Source organism: Nerophis ophidion, linkage group LG02 (genome assembly GCF_033978795.1).
Source record: "Nerophis ophidion isolate RoL-2023_Sa linkage group LG02, RoL_Noph_v1.0, whole genome shotgun sequence".
NCBI lineage: Eukaryota > Metazoa > Chordata > Actinopteri > Syngnathiformes > Syngnathidae > Nerophis > Nerophis ophidion.
Genome location: NC_084612.1, coordinates 60,079,903 through 60,095,250, shown reverse-complemented (window position 1 = coordinate 60,095,250; position 15,348 = coordinate 60,079,903). Strand labels below are relative to the sequence as shown.

Sequence of the window (15,348 nt, the reverse complement as noted above, 5' to 3'; positions counted from 1 at the left end):
TTCAACTTATATTCAATTGAATAGACTGCAAAGACAAGATATATAATGTTCAAACTGGTAAACTTTGTTATTTTTTGCAAATATTAGCTCATTTGGAAATTTGATGCCTGCAACATGTTTTAAAGAAGCTGGGACAAATGGCAAAAAGACTGAGAAAGTTGAGGAATGCTCATCAAACATTTATTTGGAACATCGCACAGGTGAACAGGCTAATTGGGAACAGGTGGGTGCCATCATTGGGTATAAAAGCAGCTTGCATGAAATGCTCAGTCATTCACAAACAAGGATGGGTCGAGGGTCACCACTTTGGAAATAAATGCGTGAGCAAATGGTCCAACAGTTTAAGAACAACATTTCTCAACAAGCTATTGCAAGGAATTTAGAGATTTCACCATCTACAGTCCGTATTATCATCAAAAGGTTCAGGGAATCTGGAGAAATCACTGCACGTAAGCGACAAGGTTGAATGCCCGTGACCTTCGATCCCTCAGGCGGTGCTGCATCAAAAACCGAAATCAGTGCGTAAAGGATATCACCACATGGGCTCAGGAACACTTCAGAAAACCACCGTCAGTAACTACAGTTTGTCGCTACATCTGTAAGTGCAAGGCAGAACTCTACAATGCAAAGCGAAAGTCATTTATCAACAACACCCAGAATCGCCGTCGGCTTCGCTGGGCCCGAGCTCATGTAAGATAGACTGATGCAAAGTGGGAAAGTGTTCTGTCGTCTGACAAGTCCACATTTCAACTTGTTTTTGGAAATTGTGGACGTTGTGTCCTCCGGACCAAAGAGGAAAAGAACCAACCGGATTGTTCTTGGCGCAAAGTTGAAAAGCCAGCATCTGTGATGGTATGGGGGTGTATTAGTGCCCAAAGCATGGGTAACTTACACATCTGTGAAGGCACCATTAATACTGAAAGGTACATACAGGTTTTGGAGCAACACATGTTGCAATCCAAGTGACCACTGCGGAGAGCCAGCCAGAGGCAAATACACACATACCTATATAGTTATATTTTGATAAAGACACAACAAAAACAATGCAAAAAACTTGTCTCTAGATGTAAAGGTCAATCATGAAATGCATGATTTTTCTGCGGGAGTCTTGAAAGTTGATACCCATTTCCTTGACCCAGCCACACACAAAGAAGTTGTAGACATCCATGCTTACCATGAATTGATTAACGTGTACCCCGACTTAAACAAGTTGAAAAACTTATTCGGGTGCAGAGGTGGGTAGAGTAGCCAGAAATTGTACTCAAGTAAGAGTACAGTTACTTTAGAGATTTATTACTCAAGTAAAAGTAAGGAGTAGTCACCCAAATATTTACTTGAGTAAAAGTAAAAAGTATGTTGTGAAAAAACTACTCAAGTACTGAGTAACTGATGAGTAACCTGATTACGGCAAAAAATAATGCACAAAAACATGAAAATAGCAATGAACAAATTCAGAGCCAGGAATATCTCTTAAGCAACTAAAACAATATTATATATTAAATAATAGTACATTAAAATAAAATGAAAAAAATGGCACATTGAGCCACAATAACTTAACAGCACCATAGCCTCAGTAGGCATTCATTGATTTGATTGATTGATTAAAACATGTATTAGTAGATTGCACAGTACAGTACATATTCCGTACAATTGACCACTAAATGGTAACACACCAATAAGTTTTTCAACGTTTATCAATTACTTAATAAATGACCAAGTCGAGGTGATCTACCTCATATATACATATACATACACACACATATCATATATATATATATATATATATATATATATATATATATATATATATATATATATATATATATATATATATATATATATATATACATTTATATATACAGTATATAATTTATATTTATTTATTTTGCCGTTTCTGTTGACATGTTAAAGGTGTTTTAATGAATATACAAGCATGTTTAACATATAGATTCCTATCTTTCATGAAGACAAGAATATAAGTTGGTGTATTACCTGATTCTGATGACTTGCATTGATTGGAATCAGACGTTCACGTTTTCAAATGGAGGAGGAAAAAAACTTCCTCTTTTCTGTCTAATACCACATGAAAGTCGTTGGTTTTTGGCATCTTATTTGTCCAACTTCCATATTCGTTTTTATACACTTTACAATAAATACATTGGCGGCAAACTCCGTGGCTTCCTAGCTTGTTTGCGCTGGCTTTCGGAGACTCTTATTTTGTTAGCGCAGGCGCGATGGAGCGGCACTTTTATTGCGAAGACAGGAACTGTGCGATCAGTCTTTAGGCTTTTGACGGAAGTACGGTTGAAATAAAAATGGTCTTTTTTCCTTTTCACTTTTGATTGATTGAATGAAACTTTTATTAGTAGATTGCACAGTACAGTACATATTCCGTACAATTAATAAATAAATAAATGGGTTGTACTTGTATAGCGCTTTTCTACCTTCAAGGTACTCAAAGCGCTTTGACACTACTTCCACATTCACCCATTCACACACACATTCACACACTGATGGAGGGAGCTGCCATGCAAGGCGCTAACCAGCACCCATCAGGAGCAAGGGTGAAGTGTCTTGCTCAGGACACAACGGACGTAACGAGGTTGGTACTAGGTGGGATTTGAACCGGGGACCCTCGGGTTGCGCACGGCCACTCTTTCACTGCGCCACGCCACTAAATGGTAACACCCCAATACGTTTTTTAACTTGTTTAAGTCGGGTCATGTGACCGCCTGGCTCTGTTTGATTGGTCCAACGTCACCAGTGACTGCATGTGATTGGTGAAACGCAGGCATGCGTAGATTCTACTTTGAAGCTCTGTCATTGACCAAAACAAACATTAATAGATCGATAAAAAAAAAGTAGCGAGTAGCGAGCTGAATGTAGATAAATGGAACGGAGTAAAAGTAGCGTTTCTTCTCTATAAATATACTCAAGTAAAAGTAAAAGTATGTTGCATAAAAACTACTCGTAGAAGTACAATTTATCCCAAAAGTTACTCAAGTAAATGTAGCGCGTTACTACCCACCTCTGTTCGGGTGTTACCATTTAGTGGTCAATTGTACGGAATATGTACTGTACTGTGCAATCTACTAATAAAAGTCTCAATCAATCAATCAGTCCAAGTTTTCATCGGTTTTGTCATCTGGAGCAAAAGATAGTTCCACATGTCTGGGAATGACGGATAATCCTTCTTATCAATTGACAAATCTTATTTTAATAACGTATAGGAATATATTCTATTGCATAGTTTGAATTTTTGGCTTGTATCTGATTTTAATGGTAAGATCTAGGCCCCTTGTGCACACTAAGATAGTTTGCACTCTGCTGCAGAGTAGCCGTGTTGGTTTGGTGGTCCACCACTTTGTTGACTTCCCTTCAAAAGTCACATCTCAGAATACAACCTATTGTGTGGTTGGTTGATCGTTTTAGGTTAGTTACAGGTCTGTCTTGTTTGGTTGGTTAGTCTTGTTGGGAGAAATAGGTCTTGTTTGGTTAGATATGACTTGTGTGGTTGTTCAGTCTTGGTTAATTATTTATTATTGCTTGGTTACTTAGTCTGGTAAAGTTTGGTGAGTTACAGTAGTCTTGTTTTGATATTTGGGTTTTGTTTGGTTGGTTAGTCTTGTTAGGTTAGTTACAGATAGGTCTTGTTTGTTACATACACCTTGTTTGGTTGGTAAGGTCTTGTGTTGGTATTTAGTCTTGATTAAGTGTTTATTGATTGATTACTTAGTCTTGTTAAGTTAGTTAGGTATATTTTGGTTAGCTAGTTTTGTTAGTTGTGTTTGGTTGGTTATTCTTGCTAGGATAGTTGGTTATTATTAGGTTCATTAGACTTGTTGGGTTAACTATTATTGCTTGTTTACTTTAGTCTTGTTAGGTTAGCTCATTTGTGTTAGGTTAGTTAGGTATATTTTGGTTAGCTAATTTTGTTTGGTTAGTTAGTTGTTTTGTTGGTTAGTCTTGGTAGGGTAGTTGGTTATTATTAGGTCCATTAGACTTCTTGGGTTAATTATAATTGCTTGTTTATTTAGTCTTGTTAGGTTAGTTCAGTCGTGTTTGGTTAGTTAGGTATTTTTTGGTTATCCAATCTTGTTAGGTTACTTAGTCGTTTTGAGTTAGTTAGGTCTGTGTGTTTGTCTTGTTTGGTTAGTTGGTTGTGTTAGGTTAGTTAGGTATTTTTGGTTAGATTAGTTAGAGTTGTTAGCTTAGTTGGGGCTTGTGTGGTTTTTAGTCTTGTTTGGTTAGTTAGTCTTGTTTGGTTGGTTAGTCTTGCTAGGATAGTTGGTTATTATTAGTTTAATTAGACTTGTTGGGTTAATTATTATTGCTTGTTTATTTAGTCTTGTTAGGTTAGTTCAGTCATGTTTGGTTTGTTAGGTATTTTTTGGTTAGCTAATCTTGTTAGGTTACTTAGTTGTTTTGAGTTAGTTAGGTCTGTGTGTTTGTCTTATAGGGTTGGTTAGTTGCGTTAGGTTGGTTTGCTATTTTTGGTTAAGTTAGTTGGGGCTTGTGTGGTTTGTTAGTCTTTTTTGGTTAGTTGGTCTTGTTTGGTTGGTTAGTCTTGCTATGATAGTTGGTTATTATTAGGTTCATTAGACTTGCTGGGTTAATTATTAGTGCTTGTTTATTTAGTCGTGATAGGTTAGTTCAGTCCTGTTTGGTTAGTTAGGTATTTTTTGGTTAGCTAATCTTGTTAGGTTACTTAGTCATTTTAAGTTAGTTAGGTTGTTTGTTAGTCTTGTTTGGTTAGTTAGTTGTGTTAGGTTAGTTAGGTATTTTTGGTTAGGTTAGTTAAAGTTGTTAAGTGAGTTGGGGGTTGTGTGGTTGGTCAGTCTTGTTTGGTTAGTCTTGCCTGGTTACATATTTGTGTTGGGTTAGTTAGGCATTGTTAGGCATTTATGTAAGTCTTGTTGGGTTAGTTGGTCTTGACAAGTTATAAAGGTTATTTGTTTTTACATTTTTCAGGTGAGTTACTATTGATAGGTAATTTAGATTAGTTATGTTATTAACAATAGTAAGTTTAGCCACGTTATTTAAGTTTTTAGGTTAGTTTGTTTGATTATGTTATTCTATGTTAGTTAAGTTGTTCAAGTCAGTTAGGTTTATTGTGTAGGTTATGCTAGTTAGTTTAGGTCTGTACATTCTGTTATTTATATAAATTATGTTAGTAATGTTTTTTTTGTAATCTTATGTTAATAGTAATTAGTTTAGTAATGTTATTTAAGTTAGTTACTTTTGTCATTTTATTCAGTCTGTTATATTACAATAGTTATGTTAAATAGGGCTTCACGGTGGAAGAGGGGTTAGTGCGTCTGCCTCACAATACAAAGTTCCTGCAGTCCTGGGTTCAAATCCAGGCTCGGGATCTTCCTGTGTGGAGTTTGCATGTTCTCCCCGTGAATGCGTGGGTTCCCTCCGGGTACTCCGGCTTCCTCCCACCTCCAAAGACATGCACCTGGGGATAGGTTGATTGGCAACACTAAATTGGCCCTAGTGTGTGAATGTGCGTGTGAATGTCGTCTGTCTATCTGTGTTGGCCCTGCGATGAGGTGGCGACTTGTCCAGGGTGTACCCCGCCTTCCGCCTGATTGTAGCTGAGATAGGCGCCAGCGCCCCCCGCGACCCCAAAAGGGAATAAGCGGTAGAGAATGGATGGATGGATGGATGTTAAATAGGTTAATTATGTTATTTGTGTTAGTTAGGTTATATATGTTATATTTGTTTGTTAGTTATGTTATGTCATTTAGGTTGACTTTGTTAGTTATGTTAAGACTATTTAGGTGAGTTATTTTATTTAGGTCAGTTTCGTTATTCAGGTTGATAGTGTTAGTTATGTTACATAAGTTGGTTGGTTGAAGTTCATTTTGAAAATGTGCACAGTTTCAATTTGATACATCACATATTTTAGATATATTCATTTGATTTTCTTGTTTACATGTCCAAAAAGGAGTAGGAAGAAGCAACTTTTTTGTAATCCTACCCATATTCCACTTCATACAGTAGCAATTACGAACAAATATGTTCTATTCCTATTCTTAAAGGCCTAAGGAAATAAGATTTTCTTATTTAAACGGGGATAGCAGGTCCATTCTATGTGTCATACTTGATCATTTCGCGATATCGCCGATAAAGTTCGCAACTTTTGGTCGCTAATAAAAAAGCCTTGCCTTTACCGGAAGTAGCAGACAATGTGCGCGTGACATCACTTGTTGTAGAGCTCCTCACATCCTCACATTGTTTACAATCATAGCCACCAGCAGCTACAGCGATTCAGACCGAGAAAGCGACAATTTCCCCATTAATTTGAGCGAGGATGAAAGATTCGTGGATGAGGATAGTGAGAATGAAGGACTAGGGAAAAAAAAAAAAAAAAAAAGTTAAAAAAAAGGCGAGGGCAGTGAGAGCGATTCAGATGTTATTAGACACATTTACTAGGATAATTCTGGAAAATCCCTTATCTGCCTATTGTTTTACTATGGTTTTAGTGAGATTATATGGTACCTGAAAGTCGTAGGGGTGTGGCCACGGGTGTGGTGACCGCCAATGTCTCCGGTGGGAGGAGGTAATAGTCCGCAGCTGCAGAGGGACGCAAGCTCCGGTCATAACTACAGTAAGAGCCGACTTATTACCACAGTGTTCTCATCGAAACCTGCCGGTTGACATGTGGTCGATAACCATGTTCGCTTGACTGCTCTGATCCATAGTAAAGCTTCACCTTCGGGAATTTTAAACAAGGAAACACCGGCTGTGTTTGTGTTGCTAAAGGCTAAAAGCTTCCCACCTCCGTCTTTCTACTTTGACTTCTCCATTATTAATTGAACAAATCACAAAAGATTCAGCAACACAGATGTGCAGAATACTGTGTAATTATGCGATTAAAGCAGACTACTTATAGCTTGGATCGGGCAATTTAGTAAACTAAAAAGGCCGTATTGGCATGTGTTGCAATGTTAATATTTCATCATTGATATATAAACTATCAGACTGCGTGGTCGGTAGTAGTGGGTTTCAGTAGGCCTTTAATTTGTACACAAATTAGATCAATTATTTTTTAATATCAATCAATCAACGTTTACTTAAATAGCCCTAAATCACGAGTGCCTCAAAGGGGTGCACAAGTCAGAACGACAACTCAGATAGCACATCAGGGCAAGGAAAAACTCAACCCAATGGGACAATGGGAAACATTATAACAGTTCTCCTCATAAATAGTTAATGAGGTGTACTATATCTTATTTCTAATAAGTTCCTGGCGTTAATCGTAGTATCTTTGTATAAAGTTTGAACAGCCACCAGTGGATCATATTATTACATTCTTTCATATTAGTACATTCTTTACTTAATCCATTCCTTAATTTAATTCCACATACTGATATGCTAAAGGTTATTAAGTGTTGTTCGTGCATACAAGTGTTTTAAGTTACATATATCTTCTTTCTTTCTTTTTGGGTCGCAGGTTGTAGTTTGCTTTGTGCAGGTTAGTTCTGTAATTTTTGCTGGATTAGTCATGGAATTAATTGTGTTTTTTTAAGCAGAGAAGAGATGAAGAAAGTATGATAGTGATGCAAAGGACATTTAAAGTAATATTGCCATCAATATTAGTTCTAATAATTAGAAATTGATGACAACTAAAGGTTAACATTATTTGTATTATTTAGTAGTAATAATAATATTTTTTTTTATTGTTGATGTTATCATCATTATCAGTATCATCATTATTATTATTATTATGTGTGACGACAAGAAGATTGTAGGTGTTGAGTGTTGTCGGATGTCTTCAAGTAAACACCTTGACACAGTGCAGGTGTGGAGCAGCAGGTCAAGGCTGGGATCGCTACAGTGAAGGCCTCCGGTCGGTCTGGACTAGAACTGAAGGGAAGGACGTGTAAACCAGACACTGACCTTTGACCTCCTGCACAGTCCTGATGGATGGGGACACCCCATTGATGTTTTTGTGTGTTTGGATAACACAGTAATTGTTTCACAGCACATTTTTATCCCCTGAGTGCTTGAGACCCTGTGAAAGAAAATACAACTTTAACACTACTACTACTATACAAATACTACTAGGTTTTACTACACTTTTTACTTTGCTTTCAAAATTCAACTAGAAATACGAATAAATAGTCATTATTAGCATGGCCGTGCAAATAATAGAAATAATTCACACATATCAACAAGACGTCATGTAAATATATACATACAAACATATTTGGTACAGATACAGTATAAATTAAGGAAATAGAGTAAAGAAAATTTATCATTTATTTTGAAATAAAATTGTTCTTTTGACTAATTTTTATGCAGCCTTTTTTTTCCACATTTCTCAATTATTGGTTGCCCCGCTACCAATATTTTGGTGCCAGTACCAGTATTTCGATACTTTTCTAAATAAAGGGGACCACGAAAAAAATGGCATTATTAGCTTTATTTTAACAAAAAAAAATCTTAGGGTACATTAAACATGTTTTCTTATTGCAATTTTGTCCTTAAATAAAATTGTGAACATACAGGACAATTTGTCTATTAGTAGTAAGTAAACAAACAAAGGCTCCTAATTAGTCTGCTGACATATGCAGTAACATATTGTATCATTTATCATTCTATTATTTTGTCAACATCATTAAGGACAAGCTGTAAAAAAAATAATTATTAATCTACTGTTAATATCTGGTTATTTACCGTTTCAACATGTTCTATCTACACTTCTGTTAAAATGTAACAATCACTTATTCTTCTTTTGTTTGGTACTTTATATTAGTTTAGGATGATACCACAAATTTGGGTATCAATCCGATACCAAGTAGTGACAGGATCATACATTGGTCATATTCAAAGTTAAAGACATATTTCCTGAGTTGTTAAACATAATTTCAATTTAAAAAAAAAAAATAATAATAATTTAACGATAAAAAATATCGATACAATAATAGTAGTATCGACTAGATACATTATTGTACTTGGTATCATTACAGTGGATGTTAAGTGTAGATCCACCCGTGGTGTTTGTTTACATTGTGACGCCAGTGAGGTACGGCGTGTAGTGAAGCATGTTTAGCTATTCCTCATCCTGCAGTGATAATGATACTTGTAATAAACTTACTTAATTTGTCGCCATGGAGACAAGGATTAGTGATTTAGAAGTAGCTAAAACACTGTTGACTGCGGATGGATGTTTGCTACTAGCTACTTAGCCTTAAAGCACCTCTTCCTGAGGGCGTTTCAGTGTTATAACTTCACCTTTATCTTTACTTTTTAAGCCAAAATGCGTCCATTCTCCCTTTTCGGTCTACACACTGTGTCTTCTTGTAAGTACTCGGTGTTGTGTGTGCTGCCGAACATGCTCCTCTGTCCGTGAACCCAGCAATGTCATGCCCGTTGGGAACCGGTACTTTTCAAACAAGAGTATAGTACCGTTTTTTATTCATTAGTACCACAATACCATACTAATACTGGTATACCGTACAACTCTATTTTATAATTATTCAATATGTTCAACTCATTCAAGCAATTTGTTCTACGTGTTCCTTTTCATTGAATTAAATTATTTCCACATTCATAAAACCATTCCAACCATCCCAACATAAAATTCTTCAAGATAAGACTTTTCCACATTGACAGAGGTCAGCGTTCTCATTCTTTTCAAGCTAAAAGTCGAAGGAGATCTTGCCAGTGATTTTGCAGCCAAAATAGCTCATTTTCATCAATTGTAATGGTTGGTAATAGTGTTGTTACGATACAGGAATATTACAAACTGCAAAACCAGTGAAAAGGCACGTTGTGTAAATAGTAAATAAAAACAGAAAATAATGATTTGCAAATCCTTTTCATCTTATATTCAATTGAAATGGACTGCAAAGACAAGATATTTAATGTTTCAACTGGAAAACGTTATTTTTTGCAAATATTAGCTTATTTGGAATTTGATGCCTGCAACAAGTTAAAAAAAACTGGCACGAGTGGCAAAAAAGACTGAGAAAGTTGAGGAATGCTCATGAAACACTTATTTGGGACATCACACTGGTGAACAGGCTAATTGGGAACAGGTGGGTGCCATGATTGAGGATAAAAGCAGCTTCCTTGAAATGCTCAGTCATTCACCAACAAGGGTGGGGCGAGGGGTCACCACATTGTGAACAAATGCGTTAGCAAATTGTCCAGCAGTTTAAAAACAACATTTCTCAACCAGCTCTTGCAAGGAATTTAGGGATTTCACCATCTACGGTCTGTAATATCATCAAAAAGGTTCAGAGAATCTGGAGAAATCACTACATGTAAGCCGATGATATCACTTACCTTCGATCCCTCAGGCATTATTGCATCAAAAAGTGACATCAGTGTGTAAAAGATATCACCACATGGGCTCAGGAACACTTCAGAAAACCACTTTTAGTAACTACAGTTGGTCGTTACATCTGTAAGTGCAAGTTAAAACTACTCTGCAAAGCAAAAGCCATTTATCAACAACACCCTGAAACACTGTCGGTTTCGCTGGGCCCGAGATCATCTAAGATGGACTGATGCAAAGTGGAAAAGTGTTCTGTGGTCTGAAGAGTCCACATTTCAATTGTTTTTGGAAACTGTGGACGTCATGTCGTCCGGACCAATAAGGAAAAGAACCACCCAGCTTGTTATAGGCACAAAGTTCAAAAGCCAGCATCTGTGATGGTATGGGGGTGTATTAGTGCCCAAGGCATGGGTAACTTACACATCTGTGAAGGCACCATTAATGCTGAAAAGTACATAGAGGTTTTGGAGCGACATATGTTGCCATCCAAGTAACGTTATTATGGACGCCCCTGCTTATTTCAGCAAGACAATTCCAAACCATGTGTTACAACAGCGTGGCTTCGTGGTAAATGAGTGCGGGTACTAGACTGGCCTGCCTGTAGTCCAGATCTGTCTCCCGTTGAAAATGTGTGGCGCATTATGAAGCCTAAAATACCACATCAGAGACCCCGGACTGTTGAAAACTTAAGCTGTACACCGAGCAAGTTGCCATTTCTAATACAAAGTAGCGTGTAGTTCAAACGTATATCTGTCAGTAGACTAGCTATGTAAGCGCTTAAACTACAACATGGCTGGCGAGGAGAAGATACAGTCAAAATCGAGCAAGTTGCCATTTCTAATACAAAGTAGCGTATAGTTCAAACGTATATCTGTCAGTAGACTAGCTATGTAAGCGCTTAAACTACAACATGGCTGGCGAGGAGAAGATACAGTCAAAATGGAACCACGTAAATGAGACCACCCACAAAAAAAGCCCATTCTAAAGAGACTGTCAGAAAACGGCTTGAAGATGGTCTGTAAAACATCATCCATGCAACATTTTGACCAAAGAACCACCATTACATGTTATGTAGACCACAAGGAGGTCTTTTAAATGTAGGAAAACAACCTTTAAAGGCCTACTGAAATGAGATTTTCTTATTTAAACGGGGATAGCAGCTCCATTCTATGTGTCATACTTGATCATTTCGCGATATTGCCATATTTTTGCTGAAAGGATTTAGTAGAGATCATCCACGATGAAGTTCGCAACTTTTGGTCGCTAATAAAAAAGCCTTGCCTTTACCGGAAGTCGGGGACGATGACGTCACAAGGGTGAGGATTCTACACTTCCTCACATTGTTTTTAATGGGAGCCTTCAGCAGCAAGAGCTATTCAGACCGGAAAACGACAATTTCCCCATTAATTGGAGCGAGGATGAAAGATTCGTGGATGAATGATATTGATAGCAAAGGACTAGAGAGAAAAAAAAAAAAGATAAAATAAAAAGTGACGGCTCCGGGCGGCGGCTGTGTGAGCGTTTCAGATGTAATTAGACACATTTACTAGGATAATTCTGGAAGATCCCTTATCTTCTTATTGTTTTAATTATGTTTTAGTGAGATTGTAAAGACATACCTGGAGGTCGGATGGCTGGGGTGAACACGCCAGTGTCTCAGAGAGAAGCCGAGGAGCCAAGCTCACAGCTGCCTTTTAAACAGCTACTGCAGGAGGACGAACAATCCAATGAGGTTCCCGGTAAGATATATATCACAATTTTCCCCTCCAAAAACATGCTGGTTGATGTAGAGAAACATGTTCGCTTGACCGCTCTGTGTTAAAAACAAAGAACACACTGTGTCTCGGTGCTAAAGACAGCTGCAATACACCGCTTTCCACCAACAGCATTGTTCTTTATAGTCTCCATTATTAATTGAACAAATTGCAAAAGATTCAGGAACACAGATGTCCAAATTACTGTGTAATTATGCGATGAAAAGAGACGACTTTTAGCCGTAACTGGTGCTGAGCTAATATTTCCTGACAGTCCATGACGTCACGCGCATGCGTCATCATTCCGCGACGTTTTCAACAAGAAACTCAGCGGGAAATTTAAAATTGCAATTTAGTAAACTAAACCAGCCGTATTGGCATGTGTTGCAATGTTAATATTTCATCATTGATATATAACCTATCAGACTGCGTGGTCGGTAGTAGTGGGTTTCAGTAGGCCTTTAAGTGACACAATCCTCTGCCCACGAGCTTAGTAGTAGTACTTAGGTTCTATAACATGAGGATTCTTCCGCCTAAAGCAGACTATGTGGCGTTCACACCTGTAACGCTTACTAAAAGCCGTGTTGTTTTGACGTTTGCTTTGTAGAAGAACAGCTGCTGGGGGAGTCCAACAACATGTAAAGGTCAAGTGTTGGCAGACGCCATCAAAACACAATCCATTAGGAGCGCTAACAGCGGCCATTTGTAAGTCATCAGCTTTGTTAATGGTGTCAACAGTCATGGGGAGATGAAGTCATGGCGGGCGGAGAGGAATGTCTTCTGTCTTGACATGCAGCCATTACTGCAAAACACCACTGCAAATACACGTGTTGTACACACAAGGTTACTACTTGCTCTGCTGGATCCGCCACACAATAATAATTTACTTTTATTAACACATAACCCCAAAAGGGAATAAGCGGTAGAAAATGGATGGATAGAATATTATTATTATAGATTATACAGTCTAGACACATTGGGAAAAAGTAAAGTTGTTTTAAGTAAATTAATAATATATACTTTATGATATTAATAATTAATACAATATACAGGAAAATTAACATTTTAATATTTATAATTTCTAAATAAGTTTATTTTGAAGTGCATTTTTTTATTATAATTTTGTGTGTGTATGTATACACACATATATGTGTGTATACCATACAGTATATATATAAAGATATATTATACACACACACATATATATATATACACACACACATATATATGTATACATATATACACACACACATATATGTACATTTACATATATGTATACAAACACACACATATATATGTGTGTATATACATATACACACACACATACATACAGGTATATATATATATACACAGTACTATACACACACACATATATATATATACCCACACACATGTATATACATACATACATATACACACACATATATATATAAATACACACACACACGTGTATATATATATATATACACGCACACACATATATATACATATATACACACACACACACACATATATATACACACACACACATATATATACATATATATATATATATATATATATATATATATATATATATATATATATATATATATGTAGGTGTGGGGAAAAATATATATATACACACACACACACGTGTATATATACATACATATATACATATACACACACACATATATAATATATACACACATATACATACATACACACACTTATAAATATATATATAAATACACACACGTGTATATATATACACACACATTTATATTTATATACACACACATACATATATATACACACACATATATGTGGATATATATATATCCATCCATCCATCCATCCATTTTCTACCGCTTATTCCCTTTCGGGGTCGCGGGGGGCGCTGGCGCCTATCTCAGCTACAATCGGGCTGAAGGCGGGGTACACCCTGGACAAGTCGCCACCTCATCGCAGGGCCAACACAGATAGACAGACAACACTCACACTCACATTCACACACTAGGGCCAATTTAGTGTTGCCAATCAACCTATCCCCAGGTGCATGTCTTTGGAAGTGGGAGGAAGCCGGAGTACCCGGAGGGAACCCACGCATTCACGGGGAGAACATGCAAACTCCACACAGAAAGATCCCTAGCCTGGATTTGAACCCAGGACTGCAGGACCTTCGTATTGTGAGGCAGACGCACTAACCCCTCTGCCACCGTGAAGTATATACATATATATACATATACACAAACATATATGTACACACACACACATATATATACACCCACGTGTATATATATACATATATAAATATATATACACACACATATACATATATATACAGTGGGGCAAAAAAGTATTTAGTCAGCCACCGATTGTGCAAGTTCTCCCACTTAAAATGATGACAGAGGTCTGTAATTTTCATCATAGGTACACTTCAACTGGGAGAGACAGAATGTGAAAAAAAATCCAGGAATTCATATTGTAGGAATTTTAAAGAATTTACTTGTAAATTATGGTGGAAAATAAATATTTGGTCAATCATTCAAAGCTCTCACTGATGGAAGGAGGTTTTGGCACAAAATCTCACGATACATGGCCCCGTTCATTATTTCCTTAAAACGAATCAATCGTCCTGTCCCCTTAGCAGAAAAACAGCCCCAACACATGATGTTTCCACCCCCATGCTTCACAGTAGTTACGGTGTTCTTGGGATGCAACTCAGTATTCTTCTGCCTCAAAACACGACAGGTTGAGTTTATACCAAAAAGTTCTATTTTGGTTTCATCTGACCACATGACATTCTCCCAATCCTCTGCTGTATCATCCATGTATCCATTTAGGTAAAAACTCACATTGTCGTGTTTGGAGGAAGAAGAATACTGAGTTGCAGGTAGGTAGGTAGGTCTTTATTGTCATTGCTACAAGTACAACGAAACTTTGTTTTCAGCACAAACCTGTTTAAGATTAGACAAACAAACAGTGTACAGGGTTACAGAACAAGAACGCTGATGGGTCGCCATAAGGCGCCCCGTAAAAGATGGGAAAAAGGTAAACGCTGGGGAAGGATGAGTAAAAAAATACAATCCAGACTGGGCTCCTAAGGGGGCCCAGTTCGGAGTGAGAAAAAAATCTCCATAGCAAAGCACAAATACATATTACAACATACATCTCGAGATATCTAACAACAGAGGGAAGGTAGTTCAAGGTCATGGTGGTAGGTCGCAGCTGTAAGGTGCTGACCATCCATTCATCATCCCTACGGGATTTGCATCGAGGGCGTTGGATTGAGGGACGGGGGGGTGTATGTGCGGC

The 15,348-nt window shown here is 37.2% G+C and overlaps 1 long non-coding RNA gene across 1 annotated transcript in view; it reads right to left on the bottom strand.

The window, feature by feature from the left end:
• Positions 1-203: 203 nt before the first annotated feature.
• The window catches only part of LOC133535077 (uncharacterized), a 51,317-nt gene continuing 36,172 nt past the window's right edge, over positions 204-15,348 (bottom strand). Inside the window, exons 2-3 of the long non-coding RNA XR_009802141.1 lie at positions 7,909-8,023; positions 204-844 (exon numbers count right to left, since the gene is read on the bottom strand). This is a non-coding gene — a long non-coding RNA (uncharacterized LOC133535077). The remainder of the gene's footprint in view (positions 845-7,908; positions 8,024-15,348) is intronic.